Below are 18700 nucleotides of genomic sequence, written 5' to 3'. Positions count from 1 at the left end.
ACTGAGGCGACCGCATAGGGCTTCGCGCTGAAGGGGGCCCCGCGCGGCGTGCCTGAACTCTGCCCCAACCGCCCGAGTTCCAGTCCCCCTCCCTCTGAATTTTAAAAGTCATCTAAGTTACCTCGTTGGGGTTACAGCGGCAAGCGGTAGCAGTGAAAAGCATGCGAGCTGCTCGGGGCTTCAGGAGCCTTCCCTCTCTCAGCTCTGACTGGATGCAGAAACAGGAAATGAGGGCGAGAGTCGGGACCAGAGCTGAGAGAGAGAAAGGAAGGCTCCTGAAGCACTGAGCTCGCACGCTTTTCACTGCTGCTGCCTGCCGCTGTAACCCGACGAGGTAAGATGATTTTTAAAATTCGGAGGGCGGGCGGGAGGCCCCTGGAGCTCAGAGGGAGGGAGGGGGCCTTGGAGCTGGGAGGGAGGGAGGGCCGGCCCTGGAGCTCGGAAGGAGGGAGGGCCCTGGAGGGAGGGGGGATGGTCCTGGAGCTCAGAGGGAGGGGGCAATGGTCCTGGTGCTCGTAGGGAACTCAGAGGGAGGGGTGGCGGCCCTGAAGCTCAGAGAGAGGGGTGGTCGGCCCTGGAGCTCAGAGGGAGGGAGGGCCCTGGAGGGAGGGAGGGAGGGGGGATGGTCCTGGAGTTCAGAGGGAGCTCAGAGGGAGGGGGGAATGGTCCTGGAGCTCAGAGGGAGCTCAGAGAGAGGGGTGGCAGCCCTGAAGCTCAGAGGGAGGGGTGGTCGGCCCTGGAGCTCAGAGGGAGGGGACCCTGGAGCTCGGAGGGGTGGAGCTAGGGTAGGTGGGGCTAGGATGGGGCCCCATCAAATTGGTCTGCACAGGGCCCCGCACTTGCTAAGACCAGCCCTGTATTTACACATTTGAACGCTAAAATGACCTCCTTAGTTTTCTGTAAATATGGCATATAATGTGATACATACACTAAAGTCTCTCTTATCACTTCTGTTCCTGCTTTCTCAGCTGTTTACCTCCCTCTTTGACTGCTAGAACTTATTAAACAAACAAACAAAAAAAACACACATGGGACACGGATCATCGTAACCACTGCATAAAATGAATTATATTTCTTCTGCTGCAGCCTGGAATTTGGTACTTGCTGATGTGACTCCTCTCCTCTAGCCAGATCACAACGCTATTTAGTGAATTCCAATAGTTCAAGTTTAGAAACATTTTTTTCCATCTTCAAACTCGCTTATTCGTCAAGGATCGTTTCGCACATGAGGATCATACTACGATTTTAATTTGACATATCAATCTTAAAGAAAGTCTCCTCGCCGGCTTGATCTAATGATTGTCTTTCAACCAATTCATTTCATCGCCGATGCCGTGATTTTGAGAGATTTCTTCCCAGCCCAGCACTTGCTAAATTCTGAATAATGCGACTGCCATGACCACAGAGGCTCATTTTTAATTTACAAGTGAATTGGATGTTACTGTGTATCTGTACTCTGGAGATAAAATTGCCAAATGCTTTCGTTTGCTTTCTCATAATTCTAATTTATAAGCTGCAGCAAAGAAATCCACTGCCAATGCCAATATTAGCTGATTTTATTGGTGCACCTTAGAGACCAACCCAGATGCAACTCTTTCTAAATTCTGTTCCAGTATTAGCTGTTATTTGTATTGGGTAGGAACAGAGAGAGCAAATATTCAATATGGTCTGATTAAAGAGCTGTTCGCGTAGGAACATTTCCTCAAGGAGAGCAGGCGGACTCGGTGTTTGGATAGAATGGTTAAAGTGAAAATTAATGAGTTTTGCTAAGAAGAAAAGGACATGTTGTACAGTGAAAACAAATTTGACTACAGGCTCTTGGTAATTGCCAGGACCGTCTGATGAAACTCTTTTAATTGCAAAATGGAACGTTGAAGCTCACCAATCAACACCCGCATTCAACAGGCATTAACGAGAAGCGAAAGCTTGGAATGATTGAAAATGTGAGATGCAAAACATTTAAATTCCTTTTTTTTGTCAGTTTTTCAATAGCAACAGCGCCTCAGGCATCAGCAAGTACTATAGGATACTTGCCCTCCCATATCATTTGATGCATCTAGCGTTCAATCCGGTTGGACATCAATATGAGGAATTAGTAACATAGTAACATAGTAGATGACGGCAGAAAAAGACCTGCACGGTCCATCCAGTCTGCCCAAGATAAACTCATGTGTATACCTTACCTTGATTTGTACCTGTCAAGTCTGCCCAGCAGTTTTTCCTGCCTCCCAACCACCTGTCCTGCCTTCCATCACCGGCTCTGGCACAGACCGTATAAAAGTCTGCCCTCCCCTATCCTCGCCTCCCAACCACCAACCCCTCTTCCCCCCACCTGCTCTGCCACCCAATTGTAGCTAAGCTTCTGAGGATCCATTCCTTCTGCACAGGATTCCTTTATGCACATCCCACGCATGTTTGAACTCCGTTACCGTTTTCATCTCCACCACCTCCTGCGGGAGGGCATTCCAAGCATCCACCACCCTCTCCGTGAAAAAATACTTCCTGACATCTTTTCTGAGTCTGCCCCCCTTCAATCTCATTTCATGTCCTCTCGTTCTACCGCCTTCCCATCTCCGGAAAAGATTTGTTATATAATTATTATATAACAGTAGACGCTGAGGACACCGATCATGTCATGGAAAATGAAAACTGCTGTGGGTTTATAATACGTGATGCTTTGGTCCATGCCATGATTCTCCTGCGCTCCACAATCATAATCATGTGAGCAGTGATGTCATTTGATACAACCTAAAGGAGTTTTTTCTTGTTAGGCAGACTGGATGGACCGTACAGGTCTTTATTTGCCGTCATTTACTATGTTACTTTGTTACTGTCCTGCTTATTTTCGAAGGAGAAGGGCGCCCATCTTCTGGCACAAATCGGGAAATGGCGCCCTTCTCCTAAGGGCGGCCAAATCGGTATAATCGAAAGCTGATTTTGGCCAGCCTCAACTGCCTTCCGTCGCAGGGACGGCCAAAGTTCAAGGGGGCGTGTCGGCAGTGTACCGAAGGCAGGACGGGGCGTGGTTAAGAGATGGCCGTCCTCGGCCAATAATGGAAAAAAGAAGGGCGGCCCTGATGAGCATTTGGCCGACGTTACTTGGTCCCTTTTTGTTCACGACCAAGCCTTGAAAAGGTGCCCGAACTGACCAGATGACCACCGGAGGGAATCGGGGATCACCTCCCCTTACTCCCCCAGTGGTCACCAACCCCCTCCCACCCAAAAAAAAACTTTTAAACATTTTTTGCCAGCCTCTATGCCAGCCTCATATGTCATACCCAGCTCCATCACAGCACTATTCAGGTCCCTGGAGCAGTTTTTAGTGGGTAATGCAGTGCACTTCAGACAGGCGGACCCAGGCCCATTCCCCCCCCCCCCCCCCGCTCACCTGTGACACTTGTGGTGGTAAATGTGAGCCCTCCAAAACCCACCAGAAACCCACTGTACCCACATGTAGGTGCCCCCCTTTACCCTTTAAGGGCAATGGTAGTGTTGTACAGTTGTGGGTAGTGGGTTTTGGGGGGGTTGGGGGGCTCAGCACCCAAGGTAAGGGAGCTATGCACCTGGGAACAATTTCTGAAGTCCACTGCAGTGCCCCCTAGGGTACCCAGTTGGTGTCCTGGCATGTGAGGGGGACCAGTGCACTACAAATGCTAGCTCCTCCCACGACCGAATGGCTGGGATTTGGCCGGTTTTGAGATGGCCGGCTTCGGTTTCCATTATCGGCGAAAACCGAGGCCAGCCATCTCTAAGTCCGGCGAGCTCAACATTTAGGTCGACCATCTCTAAGGTTGACCTAAATGTTGCGATTTGGCCGGCCCCGACCGTACTATCGAAATGAAAGATGGCCGCCCATCTTGTTTGATAATACGGTTGGCTCCGCCCCTTCCCGGGGCTGTCCCCAGAGATGGGTGCCCTTAGAGATGGGCGCCCCCGTTCGATTATGCCCCTCCATGTCAACCTTACTCAGGTCTCTCTACTCCGATCTTCAAAAAGTTATTTCTTCCAAGGAAGACTGTTTAATTTCCAAACTCAGAAATAAAGGAAAATTATGTTGTTCCTATTGAATCAATAAAGTCTGCATAGTAGATAGAATCAGCTGCCAGGCATGGTAGGTCAAAAAATCCTTATCAGTCTACATCTACAGTTAGGTCTTTTCTCATGCTTCCGTTACAATATTTGAGGTCACGCCTCACCAACGAGCTTGAGGTGCATTACAATATTATGTATAAACAGTAATAACACTGTGCAATAACAATATGCAATAACGTCTTAAACGGCAATAAAAATTATAGGGGCCCTTTTACAAAAGGGTTGGCGTGCACCAATCTGGAACTTCCACCGGGCTACTGCAGGATCCCAGCAGTAGTTTCCACCCCCAGCATACGCCATTTCCAGCGCTACAAAAATGGCCACGCAGCAAGTGGTTCACTTAGCACAAGTCCATTTCTTTTCCTGAACAAAAGACGGCCTGTTACCCGCTGTGGTAAAAGGGAGCCTCAGCGCGCATCCAAAACACGCACTGACACTAGCGCAGACCCCCCCCTTTTGGCGCAGCTTAGTAAAAGGACCCCATAGTGAATACCCTGACTTATAAAATTTCTCCAGCCCATTACTTAGGGGTCCTTTTACTAAGGTGCACTGACAAATGGCTTGCGGTAGTGTAAGCGCAGGTTTTGGGGACGTGCGGAATCATTTTTCAGCGCATCTGTAAAAAAATGCCTTTTTTTACATTTTTGCTGAAAACTGGACGTGTGGCGAAATCACAATTGCCGCACGTCCATTTTGGGTCTGCGACCTTACCACCAGCCGTTGACCTAGCAGTAAAGTCTCACGCAGTAAACGGACAGTAATGACCTACGCACGCCAAATGCCACTTGGCGCGTGTCCGATATGCGCAGCCGAAAATTATTGGTCACGCTGCAAGAATGAAATTACCACAAGAGCCACATGGTAGCCCTGCGGTATCTCCATTTTGGCACGTGTTGGGCATGTGTAGGCGCTTACGCAGCTTAGTAAAAGGGCCCCTTAATTACAACAACATCTTTGAAAATACCAGGCCTTAGGAAGTTTCTTAAAAGAATAATAACATTGGATAGGTCTTAAATCAATTGAAATATTGTTCTAAAATTTTGAGTGACTAAAGTCTCGGATCCAAATTATTCAGAATGGCCTGTTTTCCATGTTAGGGGGCCCATAAGCAGTCTTCAAAAGTTACATGTTTAAACTTCAGTAACTTTTATTTTGTCACATAAAAGGATGGGGGTTCGGGCTGTCGTTTTGCAAATTGTTTGTTCTAACAGAATTCATTAAAACCTCGTTTTTTGTTTCTGGAGACTTATGTCACTTTTTCTGAGAGAAGGTCGCATATCTCCGAGTACAGGTGGATACCAATTTGATTCTGCTTACCTGGCATCTATTCTTGATTTTCATATTAATCTCCTTATATAAAACAAAGCACTTTATATTAAATTTCCATTAAAATAAAGAGAGGAAATAGCTGAGCTCAAAAATCATTGATTACGTACCAAATTCCAGGTGCGATATCATTCCCTGCTCAACAACAACAAAAACCCTCTCATTAGAGTGTGTTTTCCATGTAAGCAAAAATTCCCATATAAAACAAATACATAGCTTGAAAGTATATTTCAAATATGTCCAATCAAAGGAAAAAAAATCTTAAACAAACTTCAGAGTGCTAAGAAACAGCTGTGTCTGATCAGGTCTCTGGTTTTACCCTTAAAAGAGGAGCTTCATTGGAACTAATCTAAAAAAAATAACTAGACAAAAGTTTTTGTTATAATAATGATAGACATGATAGAGGTATATAAGATAGTGAGTGGAGTGGAACAAGTGGATGTGAAGCGTCTGTTCACGCTTTCCAAAAATACTAGGACTAGGGGGCATGCGATGAAACTACAGTGTAGTAAATTTAAAATAAATCGGAGAAAATATTTCTTCACCCAACGCATAATTAAACTCTGGAATTCGTTGCCGGAGAACGCGGTGAAGGCGGTTAGCTTAGCAGAGTTTAAAAAGGGGTTGGACAGTTTCCTAAAGGACAAGTCCATAAACCACTACTAAATGGACTTGGGAAAAATCCACAATTCCAGGAATAGCATGTATAGAATGTTTGTACGTTTGGGAAGCTTGCCAGGTGCCCTTGACCTGGATTGGCCGCTGTCATGGACAGAATGCTGGGCTCGATGGACCCTTGGTCTTTTCCCAGTGTGGCATTACTTATGTACTTATGTCCTCTACTTGGCTCACTTTTATTACATAGAGCAGTGATTTAACCTATTGTGATGTCATAGTGGCTCATTCCACCAATAAGAGCCAACCTCATTAGTGATGTCACAATGGCTTGATTGTATAGAATGTTTGTACGTTTGGGAAGCTTGCCAGGTGCCCTTGGCCTGGATTGGCTGCTGTCGTGGACAGGATGCTGGGCTCGATGGACCTTTGGTCTTTTCCCAGTGTAGCATTACTTATGTACTTGGCGGCGGGGGGAAGAGGGGTTGGTGGTTGAGAGGCTAGGATGGGGGAGGGCAGACTTATACGGGGTCTGTGCCAGAGCCGGTGATGGGAGGCGGGACTGGTGGTTGGGAGGCGGGAAATACTGCTGCACAGACTTATATGGTCTGTGCCCTGAAAAAGACAGGTACATATCAAGGTAAGGTATACACATGAGTTTATCGTGGGCAGACTAGATGGACCGTGCAGGTCTTTTTCTGCCGTCATCTACTATGTTACTATGTTACTATTTCAGTATTTTGTATTTCAACATAAATTATTATAAATTGGAGGCAAATTCATTAAAACCACTGAGGATTGTGAGACATTGCAGAAAGAGCTTGTGTAAGGCTGCCAACTAGATCCAAATTTGCAGAACAGGGTTTATCCAGGCTTGGGTTTACCCCAGTGCATGCTGGGAATTGTAGTCCAGCTTTTCTTAGGGACAGCAATGGGGAAATCCGATCTACAAGTCCCTGCATGCAAAAGGTTAAACCCAGGACTGGACCAACTCTGTCCTGCAAATCTGGATCCAGTTGGCAGCCTTAACCCTCTGTTTGACACAGCCAAAAAAAAAAACGTGACCTACATGGACGTAACCAAATTTGGCCATGTGACAAGCCGTGTGGCGTATTCTATATACCGCACAGAAATTTAAGTCTATTCTATAAAATTTAGGCGTACTTTAGAGAATACACCTAGGCATAATTTTTTTCCACGTGGATTTTTCCGGCATCATATATAGAATCTAGCCTTATGCAGCAACTTATACATGCAAGTTGTGGTATTTTGCAACTTATAAGTGTGTGTGTCATTCATTTTGCAAATCTATGCATTTGAATGCTGCAAATCGAATAAATACAGAAGCCGTAATCCTTATTTTCATCTTGAAGAGGGAAATAAGCTATGAGAGACTAAAGAGGATACAAGGCTGGCAAAAATGATCACTTCAAAAAAAGAAAACAAAAACTCATCCTTTGCAGTTGCTGTGACTTAACATGGGACTTTACCGCATGGTAACTGCAAATATAACATGACATTTGTCTTTACCAGTTCTGTGTTAAAACATCCATTAGTGTGGGGTACTCTGGAGTTAGGAGGTGGTACATGGTCTCACATTAATTGCAAGTTAATTGGTTCGCATATCATATTTGCAGTGTTAACCACAACACACACCCTCACACTAAATGCAAAAATAATCCAAAGCCCCTTAATGCAGTTCTGCACCAGCAGTTATCGGGCAACAAACCGTGTGTTACGTGCTTAGCACGGTTTAGTAAAAGAGTCCCATGTGGAAACATTAGGTTCTACACATGCATCCCCTAGATGATATGAGGATATGCGTACGCCTTGTAGCGCTATAGAAATGCTAAATAGTAGTAGTAGTAGTAGAATACATATGTAGAGTTTTGACCCACCCACCCAGGCCATGCCCAAACCACACCCTCAACATGCCCCCTTGTAATTCTACTTATTATGTACGTCCGTGTGTAAATTGAGTCTTTTCTAAGATTCAAGAAAGGAATGGAGGGGTAAGTGATTTGCCCAAGGTCACAATGAGCCACAGTGGAATTTGAACTAGGCTCCCCTCGTTCTCAGCCCACTGATCTAACCATTACGTCAAGTTCGGCCCTGTTTTTTTCTTGGATAATTTCATGATACTTGTTCAATCGTTGATCTTATCTCAACTTGACTATTATAATTCCCTTTACTTAGGAATCTTTTCTAAACTTATATCTACACTTCAACTGATTCAGAATACGGCATCCAAGCTGATACATGTAAAATCCAATTTTGATCATGTATCTCCTTTGTTGTTTCAACTACACTGGCTGACTGTTACGGCAGAATTATTTCTATGGTTTATTGTTTAAATCATAAAACATTGCTTTGTTATTCACCAGAACCCAGAGCTGGTGCGAGCAAGGGGAATGTTTTGCTACTCGCTGGCAGTGAAGACCTCAAGGATTTAAAGGTACTAGGGGGAGGGTTGGGGGAGTGGAGTTAAATGACCCCCCCCCCATCTCCTGGGGGAGAGAGATGCCAGGTGTGGGGGGGCATTGTTGTCCCCACCCTCTGTGGGCTCAGGTTAACCAATAGTTGGGCATGTGGCTTCATCCCTGGTACATAATTTTTTTTTTTTTTACATTTGTACCCTGCGCTTTCCCACTCATGGCAGGCTCAATGCGGCTTACATGGGGCAATGGAGGGTTAAGTGACTTGCCCAGAGTCACAAGGAGCTGCCTGTGCCTGAAGTGGGAATCAAACTCAGTTCCTCAGGACTAAAGTCCACCACCACCACTAGGCCACTCCTCCACTGTTGCTACTATTTGAGATTCTACATGGAATGTTGCTATTCCACTAGCAACATTCCATGTAGAAGTCGGCCCTTGCAGATCACCAATGTGGCCGCGCAGGCTTCTGCTTCTGCGAGTCTGACGTCCTGCACGTACGTGCAGGACGTCAGACTCACAGAAACAGAAGCCTGCGCAGCCTTCTACATGGAATGTTGCTAGTGGAATAGCAACATTCCATGTAGAATCTTCAATAGTAGCAACATTCCATGTAGAATCCTAGCAACATTCCATGTAGAATCTCCAATAGTTGCAACATTCCATGTAGAATCTCCAATAGTATCTATTTTATTTTGTTACATTTGTACCCTGTGCTTTCCCACTCATAGCAGGCTCAATGCGGCTTACATGGGGCAATGGAGGGTTAAGTGACTTGCCAAGAGTCACAAGGAGCTGCCTGTGCCTGAAGTGGGAATCAAACTCAGTTCCTCAGTTCCCCAGGACCAGAGTCCACCCCCCTAACCACTAAGCCACTCCTCTCCACACAATTCCCAGAAGAATCATTCAGCATTGACACCACTATAGCAATGTCATTTTCATGTTTTTCTTCGTTACCACAATGTCTATTTTTCTTGCAGTGAGCTTTTTATTGGGGGAACAGGAATGTCCCAGGTGATTACAACCTCTTCACTGTCCATAATTTTCTGAGGGTCATGGACCCATTCTTTTCTGGTGCAGCAATGTTGTACTGTTTTCAGTTTCCAATTGACATTCCATCCTTTTGTGCTATTCTCTACAGAAAATGTCTTACAATAGAACTTTGCAGCTAGCTGCAAGATGAAAAAGCATTTCCAGCTGTTTCTTGCAGAATCTACAGATGTTTGTTGCACCGCGTTTTTCTATGCTTGCTGCAGGGGCCCCCACATTGGGCTCAGGCAGTGGTGTAGCTAAGGGTGGGCCTGGGTGGGCACAGACCCACCCATTCTTGCCTCAGGCCCACCCAGTCGGCAGCCCATGAAGCCCCCAAAACTCTTCAGTGGCAGCGCCTCACTACTCTCTCTCCCTCTTCTCCACTCGTGGCCTGTCATCTGCCCGTCTCTCTACCCCCCCCCCCTCCCAGTCCTCCCCCTTCTGCAGGCTTCTCTCTATCATGCCCTGCCCTCAATGATGTCACTTCTTGTTTGTTTGGTGGGAATGTGGTAGAGAGAAGCCTGCAGGGCTGGCGCAGGTTGCCTATAGGAATTGCGATGAGCAACGGCTCTGAGGTAGGACCGGGGAAGGGGGTTCAGAGAGAAACGGGCAGATGTTGGGTCATTTAAAACAAAAACACTATATTGTATGTATGTACAGGGGTGGGGGTGGGAAGGGCCCACCCAGGTTAACTCTGGGTCCACCCAAACTGGCAGGTCTGCCTACGCCCCTGGGCTCAGGTCCCCTCCACAATTGCAGCACTGGATGCATGGTTGGCAGGGAAGCTGAAACCTCGCCAGCCAAAGAGATTCGCCACTCAAGCCCCCACCCATGCTGCCTGAGCAACAGGAAGTCGGCAAGGTGCTCCAGCCACCCATACTGGCAATTCCATGCATGCTCAGCTCTTGCACATTACCAAGTAGTGTGGGAAACAGTGGGTTACGAGCCAATGGACCTGGGATCAATTCCCATTACAGCTCCTTGTGATCCTGGCCAAGTCATTTAAGTCTCCATTGCCCCAGGTACAAAACCTTAGACAGTGAGCCCAGTAGAGGCAGAGAATATACCTGTATATGATATATAAATCTCTGTGGTTATACCACAGAAAGATGGTATATCAAATACATGTAGTTCGATAGTGAACCCTGAAAACTGAGGCTCTGCTCTAACTAGTCTAAAACAAGTCACATTCCGGAAAATACTCTATTCTTATGTTTGGACTGGTTGCAGATATAATATCTACCATTATCCTATCCGCAGGCTTAAGGACCGTTTTGTATTTAATAGATTCACTTCGCAAGCTGTCATAACAGGCTTCTCAACTGATGTCAAGTATTTCTAAGTAACTGTAAGTATTTATTTTAAAAAAAGAAATTAAATCTAGGTCTCTCAGAGCACCATGAGCTGGAAAATTAAAACGCAATTGATAAGAATAAAGCGGCCTGTGGAGCAAAGGACGTCAGAGGAAAGGTTGTAAAATCCAGCTTTGTTCTCAAGCCAGGTCCTAAACTCTAGGTCAGCCTGCCCCACTGCTTTTCAAAAGGATGTGGTTGTCCTAACATTTCCCTGACCTGCTAGGCTTGTATACAAGATTATCGCTATCTGCTCTAACTTCATCCAGGAAGTCATGAAACAAGAGCAGGGAAAGTTCTTCAAAGTTAACGAGAAGATGTTGCTTTCTGTCTCTCCTGACACGATAAAACATTGTGCAGAATGCATGTCATTAAAACCAAGTCTATAATAGCAAGTTGAAGAGGGCATGCTCTAAGCATTACTCAAAGGCACATTTTGCTGTGAGTGAGTGACTGGAGCAGGAATGGAGCTAGGATTGCTGCTAACCTCTGCAGCTATGTGCCAGTGCCCCCTCCCTCTGGGGCCACCACCATTGTTGCTGCCACTGCCACTACCTTCCCCCTTTCTCAGGTCCACAACTTCCGTCGATTTTCTTGCCACCACCTCTCCCCAGGTCCGCCATCACCACCGCAGTGCTGACTGAGGCCTACTTCCTTAGGCCTGTGCTCCAGGGTCGTTATATCCCAACCACTTTGACAACTTCCTGTCGGAAGGGGTGGGACAAGCAGCACTGGCCCATCCCCTCCCCCCCCCAAAAAAAAAAAACATCAGCACCTTCCTGCCACGCTTACTTGGAGTACCATGTTCCTAGCCCTGAACTGGAGTTTGGTTTTGTGAATGTATGTTTAGGGGTTCTTTTACTAAGTGTGGTTAGGGTGGTGGACTTTGGTCCTGGGGAACTGAGGAACTGAGTTCGATTCCCACTTCAGGCACAGGCAGCTCCTTGTGACTCTGGGCAAGTCACTTAACCCTCCATTGCCCCATGTAAGCCGCATTGAGCCTGCCATGAGTAGGAAAGCGCAGGGTACAAATGTAACAAAAATAAAATAGATACTATTGGAGATTCTACATGGAATGTTGCTACTATTGGAGATTCTACATGGAATGTTGCTATTCCACTAGCAACATTCCATTTAGAAGGCTGCGCAGGCTTCTGTTTCTGTGAGTCTGACGTCCTGCACGTACGTGCAGGACGTCAGACTCACAGAAGCAGAAGCCTGCGCCCAGAAGCAGACCACATTGGTGATCTGCAAAGGCCGACTTCTACATAGCAACGTTCCATGTAGAATCTCAAATAGTAGCGCAACAGTGGAGGAGTGGCCTAGTGGTTAGGGTGGTGGACTTTGGTCCTGGGGAACTGAGGAACTGAGTTGGATTCCCACTTCAGGCACAGGCAGCTCCTTGTGACTCTGGGCAAGTCACTTAACCCTCCATTGCCCCATGTAAGCCGCATTGAGCCTGCCAAGAGTGGGAAAGCGCGGGGTACAAATGTAACAAAAATAAAAATAAAGTACGCTAATGGATTTAGCACACACTAAGCCTGACTTCATTGCCATGGAAAATAATGAAACTAGTATGAAGAATAAAATTACAGAATATATAGACAAACATGGTTTAACGGGACAGAGTCAGCATGGGCTCAGTCAAGGGAAGTCTTGCCTCACCAATTTGCCTCATCTCTTTGAAGGCGTAAATAAACATGTGAATAAAGGTGAGTCGGTTGATGTAGCGTATCTGGATTTTCGGAAATCTTTTGACAAAGTTCCTCATGAGAGACTCCTGAGAAAATTAAGAAGTCATGGAATCGGAGACAATGTCCTTCTGTGGATTAGGAATTGGTTATTGGACAGAAAACAGAAGGTAGGGTTAAATGGCCATTTTTCTAAATGGAGGAGGGTGAATAGTGGTGTGCCACAAGGATCTGGGTACTGGGGCTGGTGCTATTTAACATATTTATAAATGAACTGGAAAATGGAACGATGAGTGAGATGATTAAATTTGCAGATGACACAAAACTATTCAAAGTTGTCAAAACACATGCAGATTGTGAAAAATTGCAGAAAAACCTTAGGAAACTGGAACACTATCCAAATGGCAGATGAAATTTAATGTGGACTAATGCAAAGTGATGGACATTGGGAGGTACATATCTGAATCATAGTTACCTGATGCTAAGGTAAACCAAATCATAGTTACTTGATGCTAGGGTCAACCTTAGGAGTCAGCACTCAAGAAAAAGATCTAGAAGTCTTTGAGTGGGAAAGTGCGGGATACAAATATAATAAATAAATAAATAAAATACACTGAAATCTTCTGACCAGTGTGAGACGGCAACCAAAAAAGCAAACAGGATGCTAGGAATTATTAGGAAAGGGATGCAAAATAAGACCAAGAATATTATATAATGTCTCTGTTTCGCTCCAAGGTGCAACCTCACGTTGAGTACTATGTTCAATTCATTGCGCCTGCATGAGTGGGAAAATGTGGGATATAAGTAACAAATAAATAAAATAAATAAATAAATGAAATAAATTCTGGTCACCATATCTCAAAAAAGATGTGGTGGAATTAGAAAAGGCTCAAAGAAGAGCAACCAAAATGATAAATGGGATGGAGCTCCTCTCATATGAGGAAAGGCTAAGGAGGTTATGGCTCTTCAGCTTGGAAAGGAGATGACTGAGGAGGGATATGATTGAGGTCTCTAAAATCCTGAGTGGTATAGAACAGGGAGAAGTGTATCAATTTATCACTCTTTCAAGAAGTACAAAACCCAGGGGACACTCAATTAAATTACATGGAAATTCTTTTAAAACAAATAGGAGGAAATATTTTTTTCACTCAACAAATAGTTAAGCTCTGGAACTCACTGCTGGAGGATGTAGTAACAGCGGTTAGCGATCTGGGTTTAAAAAAGGTTTGGACAAATTCCTGGAGGAAAAGTCCATATTCTGTTATTGAGATGAACATGGGGGAAGCCACTGCTTGCCCATGGATTTAAAGCATGGAATGTTGCTACTAATTGGATTTCTGCCAGGTGCATGTGACCTGGTTTGGCCACTGTTGGAAGCAGGATACTTGGCTAGGTGGACCATTGGTCTGACCAAGTATGGCTATTCTTATGTTCTTAAAGACAAAAGTAATGAGTTTTTAAAATGCTGTTGGCTATTAATTATCTGTAAATAATTTTCAATAAAAATATTTCTTGTAATATATGTGAATAAATAGCTCACATCTATTTGTATAGCTTTATTCTGTAGTACCCAAAAGGTGGCAGTATCCTATTAGTATAATAAATAATACTGACACCTTGTGGCCACTTCTAGTACTGCAGCTTCTCACATTTCCTTGACAAGACATAAAAGTATTATAATATTAAACTGGTCCTGTCATTTCCTCATGGAATTGCAATATGCCCAATCACATGGCTTTAGGAGCCAATTGGAGTACAGAGGGGGATTTGGTAAATTGGAGAACTGGACAGGCTTTTTAATTCAGTTAATGAGAGAAGAAGCCGAGGTTTTGCAGTCCCCCAGCAGGTATCCAGCTTTGACATGCTGATTCTTTGTTAGGCAGCAGGAAATAAATAGACAGCTTGTGATGAGACTAATTACAACAACACATAAGGCATTATAGTGCCATTTCTCTGTGGCAACCTTTATTGCTGCTTAGAACTGCTGTCAAACCCTTGTGATCTGTAAATCATGCTCAATGGCCTGGCCACTGATATCCAGCAGCACTTAATTGAGCACAGTCCCTGAATATCAACACTAACTGGCCATTTTAAGTCCGGCAGGAGAAGAGCATTTGAGAGAAGAGCTGGGGAGGAGCTGGGAGATAAGTGGGTGCCAGCAGTATTCAGTACCAGAACCTGAATAGCTAACTGGACATGTTGGACTATATAAATAGGAGTCCTAACTTTCCGCAGTTATCTATGCATGTGCTGGCATTGAATTTCAGCTGGCACTCACATAATTTCTGGGTCAAGGCCAAATTGTCCTGTGCTCTCCCTTCCCTCCCTCCCCCTGAAAAACAGTAGCCCACCCACTTGGACCCCCTCCCAATGATAGCATTTCCATACCTGGACAACCCCTGGCAATAGCAGCTCCAACCCAGAACCGCCACCCCCACTCCCAACAAAGTAGCTCCTACCCGAATCATCCACTGACAATAGTAGCTTCCATCTGAATGCCCCCTCCCATCAGTAGTTCCCATTTGCCCCCCCCCCCCCAACAATAGCAGCACCTACCTAGATCCCCTCCTTGACAATAACAACTCCTACTCAGCCCTGCTGTCCTCCTCCCCTCCCCAGACGATAGCAGCTCCCACTGGCCTCTTCACCTACAATACCATCTTCAACCCAGATGCCCCTCCTGACAGTAGCTTCAACATGGACCTCACCCCCCCCCCCCCCCAAAAAAAAAAAAATAGCAGCTCCTACTCAGAGTTTCCCCCCCTTTAAGAGTAGCAGGTCCTACCCAGACTTTCCCAACAATAGTACTACCACTCACCCATCCACCCATGCATTGTAGATCCCAACCCCCAGGCCTACCTGATATCCCTGGTGATCTTGGGGATGGTCAGGTCAGGAGTGTTTCCCCAGTCACTGCTGCTCATGCCAGGTCTGGTCTTAAAATGGTTGTCATGACCTTTAGTAGTACCATCGCAATACTACACTATTGGGTGGGGATTGAGTGGATGGCTTCTATTCATGGGGAGAGATTAGGGAGACTTTATATATTATTATCTAATAAAAATTCTACCTTATAAACCCTGGTATTGGCGGTGTATCACAATTTTACATGAATCAAATTGTGGAGAAAAAAAAAACTTCAGAAACCATGGAGTTATCTTTGTTATAGGTAAACCTTTCAATATTCAGAGAGCTCCTCTTCAATCACTAGTCTTCACAAAAAAAATCTCCACTTTTCTTATTCATGAATTACATGTAAATACACCTTTCACAATGGCTCATTCAAACCGCCATTTCTTTGGTGAGATAAACATTAAATCAGTACTTAGCTTGGATAGTAGTTGTGCAGCAAATGTAAGTTACTTTCACACTGCATACGTTAGCTTTAACGCCCAACAGGAGAACCCTGTTTTGCCTCAATCAGGCTGTTTCAAGGGCTAGACATTGTATCCAAAAATTCTATCCACAGCTCCACACAATCACCACGCTCATTGCCTCTTCTTGGTGTTTTTAAATTCTTGGGAGACTTCCCTTCACAATATATACGTCATTTCCTCCATTACGCCAACCTTCCTCTAAGACGTGTACCAATCAGCATTTAGAAAATTCAAAACAACCCGATCCATTTAGAGGAATGCTTTCCACTCTATTGATATATTTAAACCTTTAGGAATTACAGTTTTCAATGAATATATCCATCTCTGTTCCTTTTGTCTTAGCGTACGTCTAACATCTCCTCTCCGCTCTGTCACTTGGATCTGTTCCAAAACTATGCATCGTAATTCTGAAAACTCATGTTGTTTCAGTAAACAATGAGAAACTAAAGGTTCATAAGTTTTTTTTTTTTTTGCTTGTATACAATGGCGATGTTCAATTAGACGTGTTTTCAACATATGTGACGTCTATCCCACGTAATACAAGTCACAAGGGCATTTCAAAAGGTAAATCACATTCCTAGATTGACAATTAGTGGGCGCTTTAAGCATATACAACTTTCCCGTGTGCACATCAGTGAAGTTATCTCCATTGATCATATTCTGACATACTGAACATTGTCCACATGCATTATGATATCCCTTTAAATTTTCTACAGTATTCCGTCGATTCCACGCATCTGCTGGGCATAATAAATCACTAAATTACTTTGTCTTTGATACGCAAACAGAACTCTCAAATTACGGAAGCAAAGATAAATCTTTAGCATAGAAACATATCTTTTAATGATTTTAACCATTTTATTCGTGTGGATATTATATTTTGTTACAAATGTAACCACTTCTTCTTCTTCTGATTGCTGTACAAAAGGGTTTAACAACCAATCCCTTTGATTATAAAATGCCCGTTTCTTTGCTTTAGTCACTAATTTCTTAGGATATCCTCTTTCTTCCAATTTTTGTTGCAAATTAGAAGTCTGATGAAAATATTGTTCTGTTGTAGAGCAAATTTTACGATAATGCAGAAATTGTGCAAAGGGGATGTTGGTTTTACAATGATTCGGATGCATGCTCTGAAAATGTAAAGTTGTGTTTCTGTCAGTTGGTTTCACAAAAACCGATGTTTCCAATTTTTTCTGAACAACATTCACTTGTACATCTAAAAAGGAGATGGTAGAATAACTGTTATTATACTCAAATTTGATAGTCTCATGACATGAATTCAAATAAGCCACAAACAGCTTTAAATCCATGGGGGTACCTTCCCAAAGCACAAAAATGTCGTCTATGTACCTCCACCAACATTTCAAGAATTGATTCCACCTAGATGTATATACCCATCAACATTCAAAAGATTAGACTTTACATATTCCCATATGTGAGTCCCAGCCAATAATCAGCTGGGATCCACATAATTGTCTCCACCACCTCCATCGGGAAGGCTGTTCCATACTCGTAAAGGGATACTGTTTGTGTTGTGACATTGTGTTTGGAGCACTTTAGGACTAATCATACAATATCTGTGTTAAAACAGAGGTGTGTATTTATAGACACAGCTGTGTAGGTATTGGCTCCAGACAGGACCCCTGACAAAGGCTATTGTTCTGAAACACGGCTCATGTTACCTGTATGCACTATTGCTGAAGAAACAATTTGGAACATTAAAACTGTATGTCCTCGGAACTTATTATTTTTGGACTTGTGGTTTGGTAGCTTCCTCCCTCTTTTTTGGCCAGACATCTTTTTGTGGAAGATGTCTGGCTCTTCTTTTGTTTTTTCTGTCACACATCCCTTTCCATGAAGAAATATTTCCTTAAATTACTCCTAAGTCTGTTCCCTTTCATCTTCATCCTATGTCCCCTCATTCTAGAGCTCTTTTTCAATTAAAAGAGACTCACCTCCGGTATATTTGTGCCAATGAGGTGTTTAAATGTGTTATGATTCTATTGGGACAAGCAGTGTAACGACAGGTCTTGGCCCTGATTGGCATTGTCAGGGATTGGGCTGACGTCTGAGGCAGATGACGTCAGATGCCAGACCCCTATTTAAGCCTACCTCTGCTTGCACAGGACGCTCTAACATTATTCCCCTCAGCTGTGAGCTTACCTTGTTTCTCCATTGTCTATGTGTGAGGCACAGCGTGAGTTCTTTTTATGTGTGATTAGCCATTACCCTCTTTTGTCTGTATTTGTTCTTTGAGTCTGTAGGAACCTGCTCCCTCTGTTTGATGTTGCTCAGCTGTAAGCTGTTCTCTGTGTGGGTTGCCTGTCTGTAACCTTTTTTTCCCCTGTTTGTTATTTGTGTCCCTGGGAGCTTGCTTCCTCCGTTTTGATCTGCTGTTTGAATCTTGTGAGGACTGTTCTCCGTTAAGCTATGTGGCACAGCTTGAGTCCTCTTTCTGTGTGATTTCCCTTTAACCCTTTACTTGCTGACTCTGCTGTTTAAATCTTGTGAGGACTGCTCTCCTGAGCCGTCTTTCTGTGTGGTTTCCCCTTAACCCTTTACTTGCTGTATCTGTTGTTTGGATCTTGTGAGGACTGCTCTTTGTCTAAGCTGTGTGGCACAGCTCAAGCTGTCTATGTCTATGGGTTCCCTTTTACACTTCTCTTCTTGTTTCTGTTATTTGAATCCTGTTTGGATTGCTCGTTCATTTTAGCTGTGTGGCACAGCTCGAGCTGCCTCTCTGTGTGGATTCCCTTATCCTGGTTGTTGTTATTACTGCTAGT

Source organism: Microcaecilia unicolor, chromosome 5 (genome assembly GCF_901765095.1).
Source record: "Microcaecilia unicolor chromosome 5, aMicUni1.1, whole genome shotgun sequence".
Taxonomy (NCBI): domain Eukaryota; kingdom Metazoa; phylum Chordata; class Amphibia; order Gymnophiona; family Siphonopidae; genus Microcaecilia; species Microcaecilia unicolor.
The sequence above is the reverse complement of the archived record's forward strand: the minus strand, read 5'-3'. Positions refer to the sequence as shown.